The sequence below is a fragment of the Sinohyriopsis cumingii genome, chromosome 2 (assembly GCF_028554795.1).
Source record: "Sinohyriopsis cumingii isolate HCF-2022 chromosome 2, ASM2855479v2, whole genome shotgun sequence".
In the NCBI taxonomy this organism is placed as follows: Eukaryota; Metazoa; Mollusca; class Bivalvia; order Unionida; family Unionidae; genus Sinohyriopsis; species Sinohyriopsis cumingii.
The window spans coordinates 149,582,610-149,592,156 of NC_142962.1; positions in this window are offsets into that span (position 1 = coordinate 149,582,610).

Below are 9,547 nucleotides of genomic sequence, written 5' to 3' on the forward strand. Positions count from 1 at the left end.
ACTGTATTGTTATTATGAATCTATCTAAACAAATCGCTGAACTGAACAGGCAAATTTCAGACGAGAGATTTACAAGAAACTTAACAATAACCGACCACCTGAACACTCAGTAATTTTGTGTGAGACATTAACAGGGATGCACAATGCAGGAAACATTGATAACAAAACACTGACTTACTTTCTACTAACTGACGCTAATCCATGGAGTTTTCGCCTGCTTTGTAACATACACATCGAAACGGACACAGGGACGCCGGATATTTTTAGAAACGACCATCTCACAGGGGAAAAAAAGGATGGCATTGTTGACTATCACATTCTCCATTTTATAGAAAAAAGGACCTTCATACATCCAAGATAGAACGGACTACTTTACTAAAGCATCGAAAACTAACCTTCAAGGCAAAACTCTTCTTGTCACTGTGTATGATTGCCTAGGCAAAACTCTTCTCGTTACGTTTCCACTCATAACTTGAATGGATGTAAATTTTTAGTAAATAATCTAGTGTCTCAGAATTTATGGCGTTATTTCTCACCATGCACGATTTTCCTACGTTGTCTTTAGCTTTCAATAAGGGCAAACTCAATTTGGTTCTCTGCATGGGCAATACACATTGGTTCTCTGCATGGGTAATACACATGCACAATGATTACCCTACATATGAATATTTTTAATAAATTGTTGTTATTCTAGTTCCAACATAAAATAGATGAGTAGGTTACACATTTCGATATGTGTTTCATATATTTTTCTTATTATTTAATTTTGTTGCAGATTTCTTCTGCCATTGATTCACCTAAATAGCTCAGGTTTTCTTTCGGCTTATGTGATGTGTGTTTATTTTTTTAATATTTTTTTCTTCCATAGACGAACAGCTTGAATAGCGAAAGGTTGGGAATTGATTTTATGTCGACACATATGCGTATTTTTGAAAGTTAAAACCATAATGCTGCCATGTATGTTAACATAACAAGACACATGTTGTATCGTGCAGTTTCAGGTCCTCTCTTTAAAGTGTTCTTTATTAAATAGTAAAATAACCTGAATTGCAGATTTGAAAATGTACAGACCAAGTTTCCTCCGTCATGGAAATCATTTTATTATTGGCTATTACTGTCAATGTTCATGGTAGGCATGATGCATATAAAACATAAGCAGAGAAAAAGAAAATTGGGCAGTGTTATGATGCAGGATATTCCAAACGCTAATATCCATTTCGGAAGTAAAACGTTAAATACATGTTTAGCCTAAACATCCGTTTTTAATTCCCAACAATTATAGTTCTAATTCGAGTCGACTATTTTAGCCAATCGCCCATTTTAGCCGTCAGCGTTCAGTGCAGGGTTCCGGGTTCTCAGATATATTGTAACTTCGATCCTTCCTCTATCCCCGAGATCGTTTCGTAATTTGGAAACTTCACTGTCGTACAACCTGTACATGTCGAATCTGTAACCATTTGTTTCGTCCCAATGATCAGGTTTCGAGACTATATAATAACATAAAAGCGTACGGGTACTATGGGGTAAATAAATACTTCCGCTGATATTTGAATCAATGTTTCCCGTTGTATTGCAAAGTTGCAGCAGCATTGTAAGAGAGCGGGCGAATATACATAAGAGTATTACAGAGATATTTGTACTTCCTAATTACACTTCATGTGCGCGTGTGTATAATTTATATACATTATTCGATATATGTATATATTCCCCAATGCAGATACAATTAAACCCACGATTCAATTGTAATGTAAACAGATACGGTATGTTTATTCAGGTGTACATAGCAGTTGTATATTGAACAACAATGATCCGTAAAAAAGAGTTGTGGCATTGTCGTTTTACAATAATATTTACTATGTTTTACTTTTAAGTATTCAAGAGAGTACGGAACTCTTGAATATATACAGCAATACATTCATTCTGGTCTTGTTCTGCGGATACGTTAGCGTTTGACTCCTGTTGATATCGGGTGGCAAACAAGAATATGACAATTAAACCTGCTTTTAACGACATTTTACGGGACGATCTGAAAGTGGTTTTTATGTAAAAGCGTCTGTAAATAAGGGCATGAGCCACACAAGTTGATTTAACTATGGAAAGCACGAGAGACAGAAAAATATACAGACTGCATATATCTGTCTCTCGTTTTTGTTTCTTTTTAAATAGAAACGTATATTACACGAAATATACGAAGAGTTTTTTTTTATATAAAAAAGGCGTGTCGTGTTCTGTGCAAAATATTTAAGTCAGATGAATTTGAGGATGCAGTGGGTATTCGGAGAACATGTTTAGCTAATCAATTTGTGCACGACCTACATCTCCATCAAACTTGAACAAGAAAATAGTGAATGTACTATGATCAAAACTACAAGAAGAAGAAAAATGAAAATGAAAATTCATGTCTTTTCAAAGTATTTGATATTTTGGCCAAATTAGAAATAATAAGAGACAAAAATTAAGATACAACTGTAAACTAGTACTAAGCGACTCAATGGCTGTTAGTAAGCTATTTACAAAGATGCACGAGATAACATGGCTGGAGATCTGGGATTTTCTCGAGTCTGAAATTTATGTCGTCTTCATACGCGAAGAAAAGCATGAGCTACCTCTTCATTGGCCAAAAGAGGAGATGCGCGAGGAAATCATAGACCATCCATCTGTCTTCTCGCGGTGGGTATGAAGGCTACAACTGCTCTGGAATAACAATGACCTTCAACCAAATAGCTGCATGCTTCGTGATTTTTTAAGCAGTTTCAAGATACTTCTTTAAAAAAGTTACCAAACAGCCAACATATCTTCCTTACGAAGGTATTTGTATTTGGACATACTTCAAAGAAGCCATGTTCTACACTGTATGCACATAAGCACCAGAAATTGGTCATCAAAACAATAATATAAATACCCCCACCCCCTCCGAAAAAAAAGATGCCTTATTTTGTTGTAACTTACGATGCCTAGGTTTTCATATTAACAGTTTAAATCTGCAGTCACAAGTTACCGAACATGTGAGAACTTCTTTTCACACGTTTTATTTCCCACCTGTTTTCCTTAAGTTGAAATCCTAAGGCACGTAACACTGTTTGTTAAAAAAAACATTTTCTTTGAATTAGTTCTTTGGAGGCACATATACTGCGTGGTATATTTTGTTTTATTCCTTTTTAATTTAATCATTGTAATTATAGTTGACGGTAGATGAATGCCAGGTGTTTACTGGCTGAATTTCTTTTGGCAGACATGGAGACGCGATTTTGTTTGCAGAGAAAATTAGACAGTATTCAGAGTGATCATTCATGTGATTGAAACTACTTGGTGACAATTTATTAAAAAAATTTGCTACTCTAGTACTGTTGAAGGGGCTTACAAATATTGAAATTTACGTGAATAATTTTATTTACTGAAGATTTTTTTTAGCGTAATATTAATTATTTCGTCACAACAGTATTCACAAGTGATAAAATAGAATATGGTATCTGTGGAGTGCATACGATATATCTATTTATGTATAGGATTTTCTTCTGAAAAATGAAAACTGACAGACATAATGTAATCATCTGCAGTTCTCTGCGAAAAATCGGGAGATATTATGAGATCGGGAGGTAGGTGTGGATATACCCCCAAAATCGGGAGGCTTCTATACAGGCTTGAGATATACAGATACATGCATTTTTCTCAAACACCTTCAAACTGAAAAACATGGTAAGCGAAACTCTATACAACAGTTAGGTTGCTAGAAGGCTGGACAGGGCTTAAGAAGCTTGTATAACCCATCAAAGTCTCACAAGAAGAAATGTTTGATTCAAGACGTCGGTCATGTGGCATATTAATCTGCATACACTTCATTTCAACACCTGACGATGTCCACTAGGCTGTTCGGCACTATCAATGCCTTGTTTACCCGTTGTGTGGTAATCGCTGCGGCCATGGAGTGGCGGAACTCTTTAATATTTTGCATGAACTCACGACATAGGAGTCTCCTAACATCGTCCTTTGCGGCTGTGCTCGAGATGTCTTTGGCCTTAACAATCTCATCTCTGTTTAAATACACCTTTGTGCGGAGTACGACGATTTCGGAAATGGGTTTCACCGATCACTCATTCTTGAATTCGCATACAACCCTGTTTATTAGTTGTGTTGCAGTGTGGGTGCTCTTTATAGTAGTTGCTGTCGTATATGTGAGCATCATCGGCTGTATTATGATTGACATCGGTTATTTCGATGGTCAGAAGTAGACTGTCAGTGACTGTGGATACAGGTGCGTCTTGTAACCATAGTAGGCTTCAACCTGACTGTACTTAAAATCGTGCACAAAGTGCTTGCTCAGGTCAAAGAATGGCTTGCCACATGATCGCCTCCATGACAATGTTCCCTTCCTATTCCCGCATGTTATGAACACAACTGGCACCTGTTTTTCTCCTGGTAAATTTGCAGCAAGTTTCATGGCAGTGGTCTTTCGCCCTGCCAATACATTGAACCTTGGTACAGGTGTAATAGCCAGCAGTTTCTTGGAAAGTTTTGCGATCCTCTCCTTTGATAGTAATCTCAGCCTTATTTCCAATCACCTCTCAGTTTTCCAGGTCAATGCCGAAGGATATGGATGCAATTGGAGACAACTTCCTTGCTGCATCGTTTCTTGCCAAGGGTCGGGTGATGTGACAGCTCTATGTACACCTTGGCGTATCGAGTAGATATTTATGTGCTTCGGGTCTGAATTAAGTTGTTCAAATTTGAACACCGTTCCTAAATGATCGAGACAAAGGGGGCATTCAACTTGAATGGACTGATAAATAAGCCATTTTCAACTGCCGGTACGTTTATGTACAAATACCTTTCACTAAAATAGACCTGTAATGGCTTCCCTCTGGTACATAGTCATACTTTTGCTGTTAAATGTCCAAAGTACCCTTTGTAGGTCAATTGCTTCCACAATTTCTGGCCGATGTGCAATGCACCGCGCTATTGGTTAGTTGGTATTACATACTAAGGGAGGCACCTCGTGAAGTCCAATTGATGTTGCTGGGACAAAGCACCAATATATCTGGTCGATCAACCAAGGTGTAGATAGTGTTATCATATCGTAACCTTGGCTAGCGAAGATGTCTTTGCTGTAGTATAGAACTGTCTCTGATGAGATTCCATTGCAGAGAAATACAATGTGACAGAATCTACGTGGATCCAGGTCAGTGGTTTCTGTGGGTGTGGATTTTATACTGAGATGATGGCATATATGCTCTTTTTGCCTGTGGCCATTTTGCTCGTATACCAAGTGTCTCAAGTCTTGTGTCCAGACATTGTGGCTTATTTACCGTCAGTAAGAGGTCTATCGTATCGTAACAGTTTTATAATATTAGGACTGGACTTTTCCACTCATAATCATTATTCCTTCAGTGTGTCAAGATTTCATGTCAAATGTTGGGGTATGAAATAATGTTTGATATATGTGACTGTGTCATTGATCACCTCGTTATTTTCTTCGGATGTGTACTCTGTGTTTTATGCTAAGTTTGAGTATTAAAAAGCAATCTTTCCTTGTATTTCCATACTGCTGAGAGAGATTTGTCTAATGGCATCAACTCTATTAGGCCTGGAAGGTCAACAATTAATGGAAAGAAGTGTGGATGTTGGATGTTATTGTACTAGTTTCGTTCCAGGTTGGATCACGTGTATGCCATGCTCAAATTTCTCATGAATAGGCTAATAAGCAAATCATGTAACGTTTCTGAAATATGGTATATAAAAGCCGAATATATCAAGTTCGCACATAAATTAGTGGCTTCATGCATCCGGAGGAGATCTGTTACAGAAGTATTGTAACGCAGGATTGTAAATAAATCAATGTACTCAGTCGAAAATTGAATTTTTGTCTGACGTTTGATTTAACAAAAAGTTAGAACTTATCTCACTTTTCATTATTGCAAGCTCTTCACTATGCAGAACTTGTTATTTTATTTGAATGTGCAAAAGGGAATAAATTTGAACAAACTAATTCGAACCGCATTACGACTCATTGCATTATCGGTAGTTTGCACATGAAAATTCGCTTGTCTGTTATGTTGAATTCTTCTGGTTCATTTTTACTGAATTTCAAATAAGATTAAAAGTACCTACGCACACCACGGACTTTGAGATCACAACTTAATTCTGTCTTAATTTTGTGTTAAAAGAAGGCGTTTGTATGTGCAGTTTATATAGCTGACTTGGTTAGTGCTATTAGGTAGCCATGAGACTGACAATCATCGATTGGTTAGCTGGGGTCATGTGATGTGAACTTGATTCCATCAATATGGGTACAGACAGCGCATAAGCAGATAGCTACCTGAGTGACAAAGTATGACCATCTAAGTAGAAGAAAAATAAAATCGGCCATATATTCAAAAGCCAATCAAAATCATGCATTATTTATCACATAACCAATATTAAATTTTACATTAGAAAATTCTAAATAGTCAAATTAATATTCTTGGAATATTTTAAGCAGATTTATTACATGATTGCCATTGATTTTAACTGCCTTATAATTATTATGCAATTATTATTCTATATCAAGCCACTTTTATCTATAACCACACTGCTCAACTACACCTGGGGTGTTATAACTTGTAGCTTTCATTTGTGGCTAATGTGCAGCGGTATACGCAATTTTTTCAGCAAACAATAATAGCTGCGATCACTTGGATGCATGACTTCTACAGTCCAATATCATTAACCTTTGCATGAAAGTCTGTGCCAGTAATGTATAATTCGATCTTGCATGGTAGATCAACGTGATCATTAGCCGGTATACAGAACAGTCAGACTAACCCAATCAAGTCAGTGGTCGGTCGTCATTGTTCTCCACATTGATAAAGACTGTGGTGGCATGCACTTTGAAGCTCCAGCCTCGAAACGAGAGGTACTACAGTAGTACTACACTATCGGTATGTTCGCCACTAGTTTACATTAAGACTGATGAACTTCAGCATATTTAAGAATATAGTTACATCAGCACAATCCAGTACCTGGAATTCATTCGGAACACTCTGTTCTTTTGGACTTATGAATGAACCTTTTAGGATTATTTTGGATTTAATTCACAATACTGTAAGTTCCTCTTAAATTTTTATTTTCTAACTTAGAGAATCAAATTATTTGTTAAGTTATCAAAAACTTACTTGGTTTCCTCCTTCTGTTATTTAGTTTAAGACCATACAGTCTTAATACAGTTGTTCTTATGAAATAATTTAATGCATTGGGGAGACAGTCCATGTGCAAGCATGCCTTAGGTATATCATTGTATTCTTTCTTACTGTTTCTCGATTACTAAACGGCTCAATAATTGTATTGTTAGCTCTTCACGAGGAGTCATGAAACTCTGGCATTTTTTTGTAACTCTGTTACTGCGGTCAATAGTGAAGATGGTTCAAAGGATGAGTCTGCTCTTCTTAGTGTGAGGCTCCAAACTTTCTGAGCCAGTGCATGTGCGGCTATCGGGGTCAACTAGGTGGTGCGAACCACACGAGGCCGTTCATTCACCATTTAATGGGAGCTATGGGAATGGAACCATCTTGTTTTCTTCGACTCGACACTATTAGATAAATAACATAATACATTCCATGTTTAAATCAATTTAATTTAATGACATCATATGTGAAAACGATATCTCTTTAGAGCTACTTTCTTTATGCAGTATATTTTCCCTTATGTGGGTTATTCATTTCTTCTCTCTCCCTCCCATAATATATATCTTTCTCCCTAAAGGGACGAATATTTTTTATAATTAGTTTTCTACTTGAATCTTGCAAATGTTCAGTGACTGAACTTAAATGACCTGTTGCTGTACAATATTCAGTGTCACCCATACAGTATTGCATATCTGTCACACGTGACTTCCAACGGTACACAATTTTAAGAAAATAATCTTGATTACATATTGTAATAAAAAGATTTTAAGTAGCGATTTTATCTGTCATCACACTCATATTCATATCTGAAACTATGGAGAGATCAAGCATTAATTAGTATCAATTTCAAACCGAACTTAAGTGACAATCGAAATTAGGATGCATCGTCTGTTACCAAAAACAGACAACAGACTTGCCTAACAGAAAATGTACCTCCAAATGCTGAAAGAAACAAAACTTGACACGACAATCCTTACAAGCAATCTCACAACCATTAAAATAATTACGTTGCGCTCTGACGTATATTGGACTGATCTGTCATGTTTCTACATCTCATTGATAAATAAAAAGTCCGGCAACAGTATTATTAATATGCAAATCTCTTCATATGATGGCCTTCTTGTGACTTTCTGATCAGTGTTCTTGTCATTTTCGAAACGGCGTCCTTGTGATTTTCAGATCGGTTGTGAATTCATAACCATTTATTAAATGCCAATTAGCCACTTTATACCGGAAGTTACAAATGCTTGTACTCTGTTTCAAACTTGTGCCATTAAGTGGCCAAATAGACAGCGTATACGATCTATATTTCTGGGCATTTCAAGGCTTTGGCTATCCATGCGTTATCTATGAAGAACGTAACCCAGCCGATTCTTCACCATTAAGAACTTTCTTCATAGTCACACAGTCACACTGTTTAGCTCTTACTCTTGCATTATCTAACTTACGTGGCGCAATCTCTTAAAGGCCAAGAAATAATATTGGATGACGTTACACACATAAGTATCAACAACAGGATCCAGCCTAACGACTGTCCGGATAGATAGACAAATATGGAAAGACAAGGTTTAAAAATTATTATGCATAGATCTTGCTCCAACTCAGCCAACATCTTGATACTGTATAACCCTTTAACATGTCCGACTAATCTCTAAGCAGAAATGAAGTTGCTTACAGGCTATCAAATGCAAGGTCATGTCATCAATATGTGTGAATTTTACACATAATAATTAGTAACAAAAGATGTTGACATTATATACTTATTTTGCAAGCTGAATCAAGACCACATTAGTCTACCAAACACAAGATTACCTCGTAAATATGCATATGCATCTTGACGATATTAGTCCTCTTTCGTAAGTATGTTTAAAATCTAGTCAGAAATACAGTCTCTCAGGTGGTTATAAACTCCATCAAATTATAAAGATCACCTCCTTAATCCGTGTAAACCTTGTTCTTAATAACAACAAAAATTATTATATTGCTCATGATGTATGTCTATTGACCAAGTGATGTATGTCTATTGACCAAGTGATGTATGTCTATTGACCGAGTGATGCATGTCTATTGATCAAGTGATGTATGTCTATTGACCAAGTGATGTATGTCTATTGACCAAGTGATGTATGTCTATTGACCAAGTGATGTATGTCTATTGACCAAGTGATGTATGTCTATTGACCAAGTGATGTATGTCTATTGACCAAGTGATATATGTCTATTGACCAAGTGATGTATGTCTATTGACCAAGTGATATATGTCTATTGACCAAGTTCGATAACAATATGATCTGAAGCAGACTTGCTACATTGTTTCCCAAATACAGTCAATGGCAAGAGTAAAGATGGAGGTCAAAGGGTCAAAACTAATTTCTGTTGTTTTTCCCTTA